The 18,498-nt window shown below is 40.8% G+C and overlaps 1 protein-coding gene across 2 annotated transcripts in view; it reads right to left on the reverse strand.

Moving 5' to 3' along the window:
* Window positions 1–18,498, reverse strand: part of CNR2 (cannabinoid receptor 2) — a 113,075-nt gene that overhangs the window by 3,320 nt on the left and 91,257 nt on the right. The window contains exon 2 of one of the 2 annotated variants that reach the window (XM_078683796.1): window positions 5,827–5,984. The exons of the other annotated variant lie outside the window; for it this stretch is intronic. The gene's annotated coding sequence lies outside the window, so the exon portion shown is untranslated. The remainder of the gene's footprint in view (window positions 1–5,826; window positions 5,985–18,498) is intronic. 2 annotated transcript variants of the gene reach the window in all.

Raw genomic sequence — 18,498 nt, forward strand, 5'->3', positions numbered from 1 at the left:
TTTATGATGACCTCATCACTAAGCTTCGGAAGGAGCATGTGCGCCCTAAACATGGACGGATTGCAAGTAGGATCACTGGAACTAACATTTAATTCGGGCATCGAGGCCATTGACGGTTGTTTGGCGGCCTTCTCTTCCACCCCTAACTATTTTCTCTACTGATGAGGGAAGTTATCCCGAAACCCGAGCCATGTCTCGGGCGATATCCAAAAACCCGGGACATGTATCGGGTCTAGAGATCATCAGTTTTACAAGTACCTACTTGCACCCACATGGGTGAACCACTCAAGAACTCCATGTACCAGATTCCCGAGGGGCGATCCGGAGGAGGGGCTAGCGGTGTGCGCTCCATTGCGATTGCTTATTTAACAATATAGTTTATGTTCTCCAGAATAAGGCTCGTGATCTTGGAACAATCAGACTACAACCAGAGTCTTGGGCCATAAAGTTTTGAATGTAAAAATCAAAATTTTAAACAAGTCTTGAATAACAAACCATTTTGATAATGGGACACATCCAATTCCAGCCAAAAACACACACCTGCAAAGTAGCAGAAACTAAAATCCTTTTGCTCCTAAGGCCTCCTTACAAAAGTGTGCTCTTGTTTGTGTTTTGAGTGATGTGGATGTATGTGTTGAGGGTCTTAAAATTACCTTTGGAGCTGTGATATTTAGCTTTAAGTGTGTATGGTTGGCAGTGGTCTTGACATTTTTTACCAATGGTGCCACTATATATATCAGATGGTATTTGTCATTTTTATCAAAGACTATAGACTGCAGTGTCTTGTCTATGTCGTAGTAGATATAGCAGAAAGTAGTATTTTGCTATGTTCATTACGAACAGTGTAGCAAGTTGCAAGCAATGGTTGTAAAATAAATAAAAAAATCCCTGTACTGCCCAGCGGGCGCCTACCCTCTGATAAGTACTTGAAATCTCCCATCACACTTTTTCAGTATTTGAGTACCCAAACAGGTTCGCAAATCTCTTCAAATCATAATGCCAAAGCTCCCAGCACTACTGCCCGTCTCCACTTCCTCTTCTAGCGCCAGTGCCACCCACAGACCAAGCCTTAGCTTCTAAGTTCACCTATTTAGTAAAACATGTAATTTAGTGATGGAACAGGTCCAAAAATGGTCCGTAGATACGAGGCAAAGCGGAGGAGTCACTTCTGCATTATTTCATGGACGCTACTCATTTGTACCACAAGTCGGCAATCTGTACTAAAACATTTTATATCACGTTAATTGGTGACAAGAGATTAGTGTGGATGATGCAGAGGTGGATCTATATTCAGGACCCCATTCACGAAGGTTCTTCGGTATAGTAAAGTTACGGAGTCTCTGTACTACAGTCATTAGCATGGGAGTAGCTTTAGGACAGGGGGTGTTACACCCTCCTTATAAATGTATTTTCTGATAAATATTTGAGTAGAGGTACTTTCAGACAGGTATTGTGAGAAGTCAGCCGTATTTCACCAAGATTTTGTACATACACAGAAAAAAAACCACTACCTCTCTGTTTTGAAAGTCCTCAAACATATTGGTTATGTTACATATTATTTTGTTTTCTCTTAGTACTCCTATCAATCCGCTATCCTCTCCCTTTCCACTGTCCAAAAGGCCCCTCTCATGCACCCTGCTGGTGGTATAATATATTTAAACATGATATGATAAGACTGAATATCGGAAAATCTGAAGCACACAACCCAACCCTTACTAGCTACACCCTTGGTCCTCAGTGCAGAGATTCCGCCACAAGTATGGAGATTTGCCAGGAGTATGGAGTCTCTGCACTCATAACTTTACTACAGGTAAATACCTTCATGAATCGGGCCCCAAGTGCGTAAATTGAGTGAGTACTACCAGCACTCTTTTTTGGGGGACTGAAACTTATTTTTGAATCATCAGACCTTGTCTGAGAACAAGCGAGAATGGCAGCAAAGTTGGAAAGGAGAAAGAGGAAAAGAGTCATAGAAAAACAGTGACGAAGAGAGAATGTAAGGATGAAAAACTGTCTGTATACTGGTAGAAGAAAGAGACATGAGGAGAAATACAGGGGGGGTGTAGCTTGGTCATTCAGATTGGGGCTTGTGAGCTTCAGATTTTCCGACAATCACGGTGGCATATAATGTTAAAATGCACTATACGACAATCAGAGCACATGAGAGGGTTAAAGAAGCAGTGGAAAGGGAGATGAATGAGTTCTGGTAGAGGTAATAAGTGAGAGTAAGCACAATATTTTGTATAATAAGCATTTTTAAAGACTTAAAAGCGCACACACACACACACACACACTCTCTTCCCCCTCTTTGCTTTCAGTTTGTTTTGCCTTGGTATTTGGCAATACAGTCGCTCGGCAGCGGCGCCTGCGGGCTGTTGATAAAAATTACAGACTGCCAGAGCTTTAAGTGGGCCCGGTCCTGCCGGTGCTGACCATGAGCAGTTTTTAAACGGGGGACCTCAAAACGGGTGCCTGTTGGGCTCTGTTTTATGGCCTACCACTAGCGGTCCGTTTTTTTTGCAGACTGCAGTGAGAGCATGCACAGCAATGTGCACATGCTCATTTTGTGGAAAAGTGGAAAAGTCACAGCATGACATCATGCCAGGTGATCATTGTAGCCGGAAGGAAAATCCCTTAAAGAGGAGCTTTTTCTCTATGGATTTCCCTTCTCTTTTTGCAACACTTGAGCAACAACTTTGTCGTGGTGCCAGCCATTGGAGTGGGGAAATCGCAAGAAGAACCACCGACGACTGGACCAGCACTTGCTTTAAAAACTAGAGTCAGACAACCAGCGCAGTCAGCCACCAGCAGGAGCCTTGTCTAACCTTTTAAAGTGAGCGAAGAGCATGGAGCCTGCAGTGTAATCCAGCCACAAGTGAATCATTTCTCCCTCCTCTTCTAAAGGGGTTTGCAGAAGAATTGGTCTGCTTGATCCTGCCCCAGTCCTAACGGCACCAGCAAGTTTAAAGCCTGCTGAACGTGAAATCCACCTAAACTTAACGTTTTGGAAGCTGTATTTTCTGAAGGTGGGATAATTGGAGGGGAGATAATTGGTTTTGTTTTACTCCCTTGCTAACTCCAGCACAACAAAACAGGCTCCATGGTTTGTTTCCTAGCTAAACACCAAGCCAGCAGTAGCTTGTTTACCAAAAACGTCTGATTACATAGAGGGATGGGGTTGGGGGGATGAGGGTGAGAGGGACTGGTCCTCATATCACCTCTATGCTTTACAATGTTGGTGCAGACAGGAAGTGTGAAATGTTGCAGGTAGCGAACTTGAGCGATGAAACTTTTATATTTGCGAATGAGTTTGTTCAAAGTCCATCGCAAAGAAATAAATTATCAGAAGTAAGGGCCTTCTACTCTTGAACAAAAGTGGGCATTAAATGATGAAATCAGGTGTGAATTGTGAATCGATTGTAGCACATTCACTGTGGTCAGAAGTAAACAGAGTTTGCAGTTTAATTGTTTGTCATTCCCAGAGCTACTGCTTATCAGACATAATGCTGGCCAGGACAAGGGAGTCATTGTTGGACCTGTGATTATCCACTACCCCATACTGCATGAATGGTGAGCTGCTGTTCATGAGCAGTGGAGGGTCAGTGTACTGCAATTAAACTAATGTATAGCAATCACTGTTCAGTCTTGCTTTGGCTGTAGTGTAGTTCCTATATTCCCAATAGGCTCTGCGCATTGGAATAATATATCCTGTAGTTTGGACGTAGGACTGACGTCGACTAGGTCTCTACCGAATATATTAAACTTAATTGTGAGTGCCAGCTAGCTCAGAGGTCACTAGAAACTCTCGAATTCACAAGAAGGGATTAGTTTCTGACAACCGCATAAACATGACTACTTTGTTTCCCAAGAATAAGAAATCAATCTCTAGAGTCGCGCAAACAATAGATAACTATTTTACTCAGTCAATCGTGCATGCTTCGTTTCACCATAGGTGCTGAGAAAATAGAGAGACGGGCGTTTTCAATAAAAAGTATTTATTGAACAGTCTTCTTTCTCAAGCATAATAAATGTACTGCTACAATCGTAATACTGGTTATAAAGTACAGGTCATATAATACGAAAAGTATTATAAAGTAGTACTGTAAAAGCATGATATGGGTTCTAAGCCATAAGTTGCCTAAAACGCATAAAATACATACAGTGATAAAATAATGACTAAAAAGTACTCAACTGGTGCTTCTAAAAATACGCCTACCCCGGTGTATCTAACCTAAGTCTAGTACAAGGGAAGAAGTAAGTGAGGAGTAGCTTAAGTTTAGTATTTCTCTGCCGAGAATCTGTCCAAGAATTCTCTACGGGTCTAGTCAGCTCCGTACCTTGGTTTAGAATGAAGGAGGTATTGTATCTCTCTCAGGACTCGATTTCCCAGCAACCCGCAAGTGTAGCCTGGAAACACTGGAGCTGGATTTCTTGGCAGAAGAAAAGACAGCGTCTCTCAGTGAGTCAGCTGGAGGGTCGGCTTTCTTCGGCACTTGCTGCTGCAGGGCGTCAGGCAAGTAGTTAGTCGATCTGCTCCAAACCACCATGTGTTTGGGCATATCTAGGCATATTTATACTTTGAAGGTGCAGAGTTTGATGTGTGATTGGACTTAACGTCATCAAGGACTCAGTTGTTCAAAAACTCCATGATTTCCTAGATAAATTAGTATTCAGGCAAGGAGAAGTCCCTAGCTGCTGAAGGCGGGTTTCTCTAAGAAATCGTTGTTGATTCTTGGAACTTAGTGGAAGTAGCCATGCCGTATTTGGGCTGCATAGGCTCAGTCTAAATATGGTAATGATTTCTATGCCTATATAAGGATTGGATAATCTATACCTATATAAGGGCATGAATCGGGAAAAATTACACTAGGGTCCTAGATTCATTTACAACATGGCAATTTATGAAATCGTTAAAGACACAAAGTGATATCACCCCCACTAATAGTGATAAGCTATGGAGGAATATATGATTATACATATTGACACTTAGCCCTACTCTATCTATAGGATGTTCCCAGTTTCAGTAGTACAATTTTATAAATTGAATTATTGCAATACGGATCGGTGCTGACTATTTTGGCATTTGTAAAACTGAGCAAATACTGTTAAACTCCACATCTCTACTGTGTGCATTGTTTACTAATGTCAGCGACCTATTTTAGCCTGTTTGTCGTTATTTTAGGTTCTAGTCAATGCAGAGATGGAAAAAAGTACTCCTGTTACCATGCTGTAAAGAATTGAGCCATTATACTGAGGCGGTTGGAAAGACTCTGAACATTTGGAAATGTTTTCTGTTTTAGGAGATAGGGCAAATATAGTTCCTTATTTCTTGTCTTTTTTTATAAACAGATTTTATAACCGCCTATTTTGTTGTTTGTTTGAATGTCGGTGAATAATTTAAATAAGAAAAGAATGCTACCTGTTTTTTTGTTCCTCCTCAAGAGGTGGATGTTGCTTTTTGGTTTCTAACACCATTAACTAGCAGTCTGTACGTAGGTCTATGTAATTTAGTTCTGTAGTTTATATAAACAAAGGGTTTAGTGGTGAAAAATAATGGGACAATGTTCTTGTTGAAATGCATTAGGACAATTGTCAAACTAAAATGCTGCTTCCTTAGTTAACCAGGCAGAAAGACAACTACTAGCAACAGACTTCTTTTTCTGCTGCTCTTTGCAATGAGTGACCAATAAAGACTATTTAAAGATAAAATAAAATTTCAATCAAACTTCATTCAAGTGCTAGGTTCAGCAAAGAACCCAGACCATTTCCAGCACAGCGGATTTCCAGCTCCCCAGGATCAGACAGTGGTACACCGTCCTCACTCACCTCAAACCGCGACTCCACCAAAGACTGCCCAAGGCTCAGCTCCATCCTGCACCAAGGCTCAGCAACGCCAGACTTGCAATCCTCCAAACCAGGTATGATGCAGGAGAAAGCCTCAGTAATATTTATTCATAGAGTTGTGTCCGAATAACCAGCATGCCCTGTAAAAATAAAATGAGGCTCTCAGCTCCTTTGGCCTTTTGGAGAGATCTGGACAATAGAATTGGAGGGCTCGGTCAGAGCCAATCTCATCTTGGGAAACTGTATAAAACCATGTGCAAACCAGACCACTGAGGGGCTGGTCCCCCCCAACATGGGAATACTAAATTACTAAGATGTGTGCAGGCTGAACTGGCAAATATCGATCGTGATCTGCAGTTTGGGAAACACTTATTTAGAGTGAAGTTATGAAACTATACATGTCCATTTGTTTTAAGTGCCATTGTGTGACGAGTCTGGTTACAAGTATTGGCATATGGACTTTTAGAGCACCGGACAACACATGTTTTAGGCCTTCAAGATCAGGAAATCCTTACAAATTTGGTCAATAAAACAAAATGCTAAAGCTGCCTGGCGTTCCTCAGCCAAAAAAGAACAAAATAAAGATTGAACATGCCATTTCTTTTTTAACTTGCTATTTTTCATCTTGTATCACCAGTGTATTAAGTTGAATTGTTTGATCAGACTGCTTTTCCTTAGACCATTAAATTAATTATTTCAACCTTAACTATTAAACGAACAAAACTGAGCAATAGCGACACTGCTAAATGCTTGTTCAAATGATCAACTCAGTTCCTAAGGTGGCAACAATTAACTGCATTGAGGTATTTGACACAAACTCCAGATGGCAGGTATAATCACATAACTGGCAAACAAGTAAAAAAAAAAAAAAAGTTCTGGGATTGTCCATTTAGGTTTTATCCACAAAGTTGAAAAAATTAGCTGCAAGGGTTTTGCAAAGCTGAATAGTTTTCTCCTGAAATGTTTGAGGTCATATGCACCGTTTAGTCCCTGAAACTTCATTAAAGATATTTTAAAAGAAATATGTGTTTTGTGTAAAAATTGTACCAGTACTTCAAAAGCTACACTCTGTAAACTGAACAAAAAAAATGTTCTGAGTCTGTTGATGTAAATTAGCAGGGACTCCAAACTACTAGTAAGACTAACTAGCTTTCCTTGCCATTGACAGGGTGCTAAAACTGTTGAAAGAATTTTGTAAGAAACTCCACTACACAATGAGATCCTTTTAGGAGCAGCACAAAATGAAGAGGAACATTTGCTTGCCAGATGGCACTTCAATGTTTAATTGATCACTGGAGTAAACTATAAACATTTTGTTGCAGATAAGAAGCCAAATATTCTTATCACCTGGAAACAAAAACCAGTGGAGTATGATTTTCTTTTCCGGATACACCAGTCCAGCCTTCAAGCAGGAAGTTCTAAATTTAACATGGCTAGTAGTGGCTTGTCTGCTTCCTCTTTGAAGCACAAGTCTCTGCAATCTAAAATGTGTGACTTCCTACCATCACTGAAGTGGCAGCGTATTACAGGGGAGGCATGTCCAGAGAAACCAACTAGCGAAGAGGCAAGTAAAGCTCTGCAAGAGTCTGCCAAGGACTGTTCACCTTTACAAGGACTTCAACGTGTGCCAGAGACAGACACTGCCAAACACCCTGACTGCTGGACCACTAATCAGTGGTATTACTTTCAAGATGAATATAAATGGTTGCATCTGAAGTCAGGTTGTTCTTCGTGCAAACAGGCTAAATCAACACGTCTTTCAGTACACAATACCCAGGGCATGTGCATAAGTCAAGTGCATGTGGATGGCAATGTTGGTTCTTCTGGTGATAGAAAAGCTTTTTAGGCAGAAACAGGTCACAAATAAGATTACGGAGCAAAAAGCGAGTGCTGCTCATTTGGCATTCTTGTACTTTCATCACCAATTTATTCTGCTTAGCTGTAAGAATGTAATGCAAAACACATGAAGAGCACATGCAGGGTATCTGATAATGCCTACTACTTGGCAACAAAAGATCGCCCTTTCGCAGACCACCCTGAACTAATTATCAGTCATACAAAGATCGGCAGTGCAATGGGCCGTGTATTGCACAGCAATGTGGTAGCAACTGAAATATTCAAACATATTGCACTGGAAATACAACATAGGTTGGGTTGGTCTGTCATATCAGAAAACACAAACCAAATATCATGGTATGAATTGATGAGAGCACAACTATTAACACTACTTCTACCTTAATCATCTACCTCTGTAGGATTTTTGGAGATGAAAGTACCCCAGTGACCATCTATTTCAGATAATGGGAGCTGGCGGAAAAAAATGCCCTTGGCATAAAGGCAGCTCTCCTAAAGCTACTTCGAAAAGGTTGGACTCATAAAACGTCTGTTACATGACATCTTGATTGTGGTATGTTCTGATAGAGCAGCATTAATGTTTGGAACAGGAGAAGTAGTAGCATTGCTGAAATCACAATTTCCAAATCATGTACGGAAATGGCACTGTCTGGCTCACAGTCTAGAACTTGCTGTGACAGATACAGTTGATGAGATGGTGGGGCTTAATCACATCAAGAATTTCATGAACTTGTATGCCATATTCAGCAGGTCATCAAAAATAGCAGAGCTCTAATTTTGGCCGCCAGTGAGCTAGATAAACAGCTTCAGAAAATTGGGAAAAGGCTCGATACTAGATGGGTAGCATTCAGCTACAGATCAGTGAAAGCAGTTTGGAACTGCTTCCCTGCCTTATGTAAACATTTTGAGGATGCTTCTAAAGACCCATCCAGATCCATAGGAGACTGGATTAAGTGTGGAGGTCTCATAAAAAAAGCTTACATTCTATTCTTTTATCGGAGATTTGGGGGTAATGTGTGATGCACTCCAGGAACTCAAAGATTTTTCACTCTCCTTACAGAGGAGGGACATTGCAATTGTTCATGCCCACAGACTTTTGGTGAGTCAAGTATGTATATTTAGAGCAATGAAGGACTCACCAGGTGCGTTTGCTTCTGCGGCTCAGTGAGCAGTTGTCAAGGGCAAATTCAAGAATATTTCTTTTTTCTCTGTTGCTCTTAAAATCAGTTTTACCAAAGTCAGTCTGTAAATATCAATAAACAATGTGCCCCGGATTCTAAAGAAAGAACTTACAGCCAGCTTCAGTGTGATAGATACAGGCAACTTGCCTGCTGGTAATGAATGCATTCTTTATGGTGAAACAGATATACAGATGCGGTGTTCAGAGTTTCAGCTGCCTGCAAGAAAGACTATCCAAGCTTTTAGACTTGGAAAAGATTTTGGTGGGAAAAAAACCCTGAAGCATTAAAAAACAATTAGTTGCTTGCATGGAAGCCCTGCCAGTAAGTAAAGCAGATTGTGAAAAAGGTTTTAGTGCAATGAAATTAATTGCTTCTCCAACTAGTGCCTCTCTTCTTGTAGAGACCATTTCTTCATGCTTATGGGTAAAGCTCAATGGTCCTCTATTTGAAACAAAGCTGTATGTAAAGAGTTTGCTGGCAAAAAGTAGAAGGTCTGCTGAAGAAAATTGTTGTGAGAAACCCCATCAAAATATGCAGAATGAATATCTTCAAGCGTTTTGGGAAATCCTGCAATAGATTTCTTTGTAGTGTAAATATTGGCTGGAATCACCCACTTTGAAGATCAACTGTAAGTAGTGCTATGCAGCACCAGCACAAGTGGCCATGTGCAGGCACCAGAATACAGCATGCATTGGCCAATCCAATAAGCCTGGTGTGTGAAGGTTAATTTAATTTTTATTGCAAGAATGTGCACAAAAAAGAAAAGTAGAAAATATGTGCCCATCTAAATATGGCTGCTATGTGCGGTCATTAAACCTTTTAAATTTAAAATGAATTCATTGTTGTGGCCGTTTTACTAGTTATTTTACATAGCAAACTTTCTATTGTGCCATGCACTTTTATTATTATTTGTGAAAACGACAAGAATAAATCACCAGCTAACTTAGCACTCAAATTGCAGTCAGGTACAATGTCACCTAAACACTTTATAGCTTGGGAAACAGTGACAAAAAAAAATCCATATTTAACTGGGGACCCAAAGTGCAGGCAAACTAAATAACTGCTATTTAAAGTTAAGATTGAAAAGAAATACAAGGAAAAAGCACACTTTCAACCCGGCTTATCTCTGACGAGATAGGAACTATTTTAGGTGGATGTGAACAATGTACACAGATTTTGTGCAGTCACTCAAAGTGAATGGAGCCAGCAGGTAAAGTGGACTAACTGGTGGGCGGAAGCATAATGAGGACAACAATTTAACAGACCAATTGGCGATAGGGGAAGCCTGCTGACCAAAAGCCCCACTATGTATGTATATTTTTTAACAGTTTTTGGGAAAACAATAGTCCAACGAGACAGCTAAAGGTAACCCAAAGACCAGACCTAACAATGTAGAATTAGTCACTCATAGCGAAAAGGGTAATCAAAAGAGAAGCAGATAGAAACCTGGGGGGAAAGGGACAACGAAGGGAGAGGAAGAGCACTATTTTGAAATTTGAAATTTAAACTTTATTGTTCAGTTAATTAAAACCATAACAATTTAATAGATAAAAACACATCCATTATATAAAAAGAAAATGTTTTGTTTTGTTTTGTAAAATTACGTTAAAATTAGCAATAAAACGTCTATTATAAGGCAAAAAGTAAAACTCAAAGATTTCCGATCAATATTTACATCATTGTGCAATAGTTCAAATCGTTAGCATTAGATATCTTCATGGTGTTTAATGCGTTTCTCAAATGCCTGCAAGAACTTCACCAGCTTACAATGTAACCGAGGAGCAATTGTGTCCAGGCATCCAATAATAGCAGATCTACATGTTCGCAACCTCTTAATCTGAAAACTACTCTTTAAATAATATGTCCGTTCCTTAGACAGCGTCTTACAATGGCAAATTATGTGTATAAGATCCTCTTTGGAGCTGCCACACAAACGACATGAGACAGCTACCTGCTGTTTCCAGGCTGGTTCATCAGCTAATGTTGGAAAGTTACCAAATCTCAATGACATCAGCTTTCCTTTAATAAAAATGGAGTAAGTTGTTTCCAAATACAGTGCCGGTGTCAGTGTCTTATAGCCATTTATTACAGTCCAAGAGTGCGAATGATGAGAAAAAATTTCTTTATCCAAAACAAGTGAATGAAGTTTAGCTGCTTTATTTAAAATCTGTTTTAATAAAGCAAATGACAAATTTGTATCCCATAAAGTTTTTGAGCTTGTGGCCTCCAAAGCATACATAAGGAATTGATTGGCTTTGGATTTTTTTTGGGATTGAAGTTCTTGCCATAAATAGGTATTGAGATTGCTATTAACTGCTTTTTGCTTTATTTTATACCACATCTTAATGTATGAGTATAGTCTGCCCAGGGCTTCATTTTTTAATCCAAATTTGAGTCGCATTTGCGCTGGTGATGTCATACTGGGTAATCGTAAAACCTTTTTATAAATTTTGGTTGTTAAACTATTCAATAGGTCCGCATCCGTTCCGTGCATTGCCACACTTGCATAGGTCAGGGTTGGGAGAACTTTATTGGCCATCACAGTTAATAAGGGTTTGAGTGATGGACCTTCCAGTTTTTTTGTCAACGTACTTAAACCAAATATCAAGGCTCCCGCTCTTTGAGTCAGATATTTCTTCTGTTCTTTTAAATTAAGCTTATCGTCAAGGTAGAAGCCCAGGTATTTGTATGCTGGAACTTTCTCTAATGGTTTTCCTTTTAACCAAATAGCGTGATGTGATCCGCGGCGATTGGTTATCAGCATAGTTTTTGTTTTTGCGATGTTTAAGGCCAGTTTATTTGCCAGCAGGTAAACCGAAAGTTTGTTTATTAGTCTGGTTAGACCCACCTTCGTTAAACTCATAAGCACTATGTCATCGGCATAGGCCAGATGGTTGAGCTGTAAATCACCTAGTTTCGGCGGATGAGCATTGCAACTATTCAATAGCCCCGATAGATCCGAGATGAAGAGATTAAATAAATGAGGCGCAAGAACACATCCCTGTTTGAGACCAATCGTTGTAGGGACTTTTCTCGATAGCCGGGTGCCATCACCTATTTTCACTTGCGACCATGTATCCGAATAAAATAGGAGCAAACCCCTTAAAATACTTTCCGGAATGGCCCATGCTCTCAATTTCATCCACAATAAATTACGATCGACACTGTCAAACGCCGCCTGAAGATCGACGTAACACATGTTTAGATCCTGCTTTTTTCTCATACACTTCTCCGCAATCATGGTGATGGATAGGATGTTGGCAATAGTTCCAATCCCCTTCCTGAACCCCGTTTGATTAATGGGGATCAGCTCTTTTTCATTTGACCAGGTAACCAGATCGTTTAGAAGTAGTGTTGCAAAATATTTTGCCTCAACATCCTGCAACGCTATTAGACGATAGTTGTTTGGTTTGGATCTTTCACCACCTTTATAAATTGGCATGAATATTGATCCTTGCCAGCTTTCTGGGACTTGGTTTAAATTTTGGACATCTGAGTACAGTTCGGCCAGGCAAGGCCCCCAAAATTCCGGTGAATATTTGTACACAGCTTGTGGAATGCCATTCGGACCTGGCGTCCCATTTGATTTTGCTCTTTTAATAATTTTAATTATCTCTTCCGCTGTGTATAGATTGGTCTGAAAGTCTGTACTCAGTTCATTACTGTTTTTATTAGTCCTCGATTGGCTCACTTGATATTCTGCGGGGCATATTGTTTTTAGACTTTTTGGACAAAGTTCACTACAGTAGCTTTTTAACGTGGTGTCCGTAAATTTTGAAGCAAGGAACGATGCCCGCTCTGATTCCTGCACATTTGAAGTTAAGACGTTACGGGGTCTTGTTAATTGATTTATAGTTTGCCAAAATGTATTTGTGTTCTGTAATTTTGAACTATAAATTATTTGTGACCAAAAACTATCATTTGTTGACCTTTTAAGTTTCCAGATCATATTTTTATATTCCTTTCGCTGAGCACGGAAGCTGGCCCATTGGTTTGTACCATGGTCTGCCGACTTTAACGTCTTTTGGGCTTTTCGAAGTTGTTTTCTCAGATCTTGTAGCTCTTTCGGGAGCTTACTCCGTGGACCTTCATTGCTGGATTTTATGACAGGCAATTTCATTTTTTGTTTTAATTTTAACAGAAAAAGAGACCATCCTTGGATCGCATTTGGGACATTCCCAATCTTTGTCAATGTTTCCTTCATTGTTGAATCCCACTCTTGATCATTTGTGTTGGACCAATTTATACGTTTCAAGTTAACAGAGTTCAACTGACCTTTCAATATATATGACGATTGCAATCTTTCCTTGTTAAGGTTAAATATGATGTGTTGCATTGCATGGTCACTCAGCACTGTAAACTCGATTTGAAAGCTAGTTACCAAAGGAAAGATTGAAAGACTAACCATTGTAAAGTCCAAGGTGGATTGTGAGAAAGGACCAACGTATGTTTTGCTGGGGGGTTGATCTTCCGGGAACCTCCCGTTCAGTACACGCAGCCCAAGGAACTCTAACTCGGTCACTAGTTGGATTGCCTGTTTGTCCTTTCGTGTTCCTACACTACTTTGTATCTGTTCGGGAACACCCCAGTATGCATTATCAATTGTTAGTTTATCATCCTCTACCGGAGTTAGGATCAGGTTGGAAGTAAAGTCACCAGTGATTATTATATCAGCTAATGGTTCAATCGAGCGTAAGTTCGTGATGACTTTTCACAATATCTCGTTCTTTAACTTTTGTTTCTTAATTTTCGGTTGTGTGTAATAATTTACAAGGACTATTGGATTGGTTTTATTGTAATCTGTTAGTTTGATTAACTGAATACTTGAATCTGGTGACTGTAATTGTTCTGAATTAATCTTTAGGGATGAAGACACGTATACTGAAAGTCCACCTATGGCCCGGCCATAGATCTTACATTTTTCCGCTGCTACACTATGGTGTGTAAACCCGGCAAGGGCAATTTCTTCTCGTAGCCAGGTTTCTTGTAGAGCAATTATATCACAACCTTGCCATTCATCCAATGGAAAGCCTCCCTCCAGTAAACGTTTTGCACCAGCAATATTCCAGGATACCACATGTATATCCTTTTTTGTGTCTTGTTTCAGTTTCCATTCAATTGGTCAGACCTTTCTTTTTTCATTTAACATACCAGGGAGCCATTTCCAATTATCTGTGGAATTGTCTGATTCCCCATTTCCCATTTTATTTCTTCATGTTCTGACATGGGTTCACTTCTACCCTTAGCATTAAATAATATTGAATATACTGTTTTTTTTTAATTTTATTTAAAGATACATCGTCCATTTTCTGGGAATGTTGAACTCCACCCTGCCTCTCCAATGGAGCAGGGTAGCGTGGGGAAATTTGATGCGATATCTGGATGCCCCATGATTGAAAGATATCGACTTTCCCCATAATTGCTTCTGCTATTTGTGTTGATTTCCAGGTTGTCAAGGTTTGTTTTGCTGAAGTATCAATCGTGCCTTTAAGAAATTGAACCCGCTCAAGATCATCTGTACAAATAACCTTTAGGTCTTCAAATTCCGTCAATAGCTTCAAAATGTTGCTCCTATTTAATATGTCATGTGCCCCCTGAGACTTGTACTCTGGTATCCAGATTATTTTGTGCAGCTCCAATCCAGCTTTGTGATTGACTGACTGCTTAGGGATGCCTGATTCCATATTTACCTGAGTACTCTCTGGATTCTTTACATGGTATTTCCATGTTTTCTCGGCCAGGGCACTATGCTCCCAATCCAGTCTTTGACGCTCATGGATCGATCGATCCTCTCTAGTTACAGTCACAAGCTCTATTGATTGTATGGAGGAAGCTGGAGTTGCCCTTTGACATTCGTCACTATCCACTGACATTTGTACGAGTTTATTTGAACCTTCTAGAGGAGTAATTTTGTCTGTTGAGTGACCATCAGGAAGAGCACTAGTTAAGGCACTGAAATGAGGGACTTAGACCCAGTGACAGAGTGAGAGACACGGAAGAGTCTGAAACGCCCTTGTAGCATAGGTAAAGGCAGGCAGAGACCAAGTTACCTAACATCGGGCAGCAGACAGACTACACACACCCAGTAATATCAGAAGAGCTTTGAGAAGGAAGACAGATACACCTGTTGACAAAGGTACGGGGAGAAGAGGGTCAAATAGAAAGCTTCATACAAAACCTAAGAAAGGTGGGTGCCCACCAACAGACAGAGAGAGAGCAAGCCATGGGATGGCAGAAAATGACAAGATATCAAGGAGTAGGGACAGCACTATATCGAGACAGCTAGTTAGTCATGGATAAAGTAGCAGAGGGCAGTATAAAAGATATTCACTTGCATAGGAAGAGACAGGGAGGGTCAGACGGATTCCACCGGAGAAAGGAAAAGGCAAATGAATAATAGCTATGAACTGAAATAAACATGTATGGGGCATATTGACACCTAAACACAGAGAGCCAGGGGAGAGACAGATTTACACACATTAACACAACGATGAAGAAAGAAATAGATGTGCCAACCGACACAGAGTGGTTCCTGGAAGAAGAGGGAGGTAGAAAACAGGCACAGATGGTGACAGGAGAGAGAGATAGCCTGGCACGCAAAGGCAAGAGGAGAGAAAAGAAAGAGAAAGATAGGCATCCCAAAAAGTGTGAGACAGTGAAGAGACAGCCAGACAGCAGAGGGCATCCAAAGAGATAGAAACAGACATAAAGACAGTCAGGCATATGCACACGTTGAGAAATGGAGAGACCGAGACAACTATTGACTGCTTAGAAACAGTGAGAGGCAGACACCATACAAGACCATGGGAGACGGTGAGAAACAAAGACTAAGTTAAAACCATAGATGGGAAACCGATATACAGGGACACGGTGAAACATGAGTGAAGGATATATGAACATTTCTTACAAGAATCGGAGGAAAACTGAGAAGTTTCCAGAAAAAAGGAGAGACTTACAACAAGGACAAGGGGATCAATGAGAAGGGTGGAGACAGAAATAAAGGCAGCAACATTTGAGAAGAAACAGGCAGACAACCTGGGATACAAATATGGCTGGTGATGAGATAAATGCATTGTTTCAGTGCTTCTTGGATAGCTTTGGGGACATAGAACAAGAGGGGTTACACAGGATGAAAAAAAAGAGAGATTAGCGTTTGCCTCCTTAAAAAGGTTTCTTTCAAAATGGCAAATGGAAATCTCATTGAAAAATAATTACTCCTCATTCTTGTTTGTGGAGTAGTGTGGCTCAGTGAAGTTGTGTGGCTCACTGGTTAGAGGCGGCAGACCCGAGAGCAGAAGTCAGCCCGGGACCAGGGTTCAATTCCCAACGCGGCAGGGTAGTGGACCTTGGTCAGCGGACTCGATAATTCTCGCTTCGGTGCTTACTCTAATCTGGGGTTCCACCTGGCAACTCTGGCCATTAGCTTGCTTAATCTCCACAACGGCCCCATCAATTCTGGGGATGCCTAGCTCCACCTTGGGGACTCCCAGCAGGGACCATCCCACAGGGAAAGCCAGGATGGGTTCCCCAGAGTTATACAGCGCCAGGAGACCTATGGACGGGTAGCAGTGCGCTTTACAAGCTCAAATACATTTACATTTACATTTGACCGCAGCATTCCGTTAAGTGAAGTAAAGTGAAACAAAATTGGAATTCCGCAATTCTGACAATATTGGGAAATGTTTGTTTTAAAGATGGCCACCACGTTTCCTCACTCATAAGGCAGCTTCTTGGGCGTCAAACCACTGCATCTGGAAAGTGTCACTATTCGAGCAGCTAAAGGTCTCTTGCCTCCTGTGGCTCACAGCCTGCAGCTTGTGCAAATACCAGGAAGTTTATCCTGATTGTGATCCGGCTTCAAATATGCTAAAATATCCAAAAAGCATAAGCACAATCCCTGACACACAGATGATTAATGCCACCACTCACAGTGATGGAAACCAATGGCTCAAAGTGGGTTGACCAACTGCCTCATACTCTATGTTGTGTTGGGCGGAAGCAAAAAGGAAATGAGATATCAACGGATCAATGGATTAAGAGAGCTAGCTGAAGTCCACTGTAGGGAAGAATATTATAGATCATTTTTTAGTAAAATCAAAAGGTCTTGACCATCACCAGGTCTAAAAATATGTCTCAAAATGGCCTTGTTTCCATGGGAAGTAGAGTACCAAAAGAGCAAAAAGTTTATATTGCCTGTAGCTCTGACAATCCTTGCTCCACAGCTGAGTTGAAGACCTTTCTACAAACTCCTGCTTTTGACAGAGGCGGTCTCCCAAAACTTTCTTTTCACACCTAGATATGGTTTTCCCTTTCCTTAGTGGTGGCTAAGGCAGGAATACTACAACACTAAGATTCTTCAGCTGCACACAATGGATGATGATGTTATCAAGGATAATTTGTGCATTGTAAGATGAGTATGTGGATATGCTTGCCATTCTGCTTAGTATTATCGATCTCAATAAAATAAATATTTTAAATGAATCTCCTACCTTTGCCTTGAATAGGTTATATTTCGCATTTTGTTTTCTGGAGAGGATTAATGTAAATTATTTTGTGGTATATACACAGGTTCTCCCCCCCAAAAAACATTTAATCGCTGTACCAATCCATCACATTTGATGTGGTAGAGCATGAAGCGTGGTAGCAAGCATCCCCAAGCCATTGCCAATATGGTTAAGCATTTTGGGTAGCCCTACAGCTAATAGCTTTGTGGATTCCTCAGCATGTCAGGAGCAAGAGTCTGGCTTTACTGCCCGCTGACTGTCAGCCTGGCAGTATCAAGAAAAGAGGAGAGGTCTCTCTTGTAGAGCACACAGGGCCTGAAGGAATGCATTTAACTATTGTTTGGCAACTAGGTAGCATCGTTTGCAACATGCAGTCAAGGGAAATATAACATCTATGTTGAATGTTTAGTGTAAACATGACATTTTGCACTGGTCGATTATTTCTCATGCCATTTATGCTCCAGTTATTTGGTGCAAATGGCGGGGCACAATTTCCCAGCACATGTACAATCTATGTAATCAACTATCTAATTAGGGACAGTGCTTGGATCGCTCTTTTGCCTTGAAAGGCATTTTGCTACCTCCTTCAATTATAGAACAAAATATGCTGCTAAATGGCTCTCAGGAGCCCTCCACTGTTAGTATATTAGACAACTGCTTGTCATTGCTTTGCCTGTGAACCCCATTGTGTCAGTGGATCCAGGTGGTGAACACTAGCGCTCATTTCTGGGGATCAGGGCATGTTTTACATTATCAGACCAGTGGCAGTTCGTGTTCAGCATCTTCAAGGCACAGCCCTGCCACCTTTGTGGCACCACAATGTGATGTTTCACTTGCACTGCTGATTAGGCTTAGCAGTGTTCACGAAAACATGGCTTGTGTTTTCATGAACACTGCCAGTGAGCCTCTGCTCCAAGCCCCCGATCACAGTAGTAGGAGGAGGGGGCTGAGGTAACTGAGCAAGGATCCATTTGCATACCGTTTAAAAACAGCACTCTGTAGATGAATATCTGGATTGCACATGCGAGGGGTGTTGTTCAACTACATACTCTCACACAGGCACACTCCATTTTATTTACCAGACATACTCCGCTTGCCTAAGGTAGCAGAGTATA

This window comes from Lissotriton helveticus, chromosome 3_1 (assembly GCF_964261635.1).
Source record: "Lissotriton helveticus chromosome 3_1, aLisHel1.1, whole genome shotgun sequence".
NCBI lineage: Eukaryota > Metazoa > Chordata > Amphibia > Caudata > Salamandridae > Lissotriton > Lissotriton helveticus.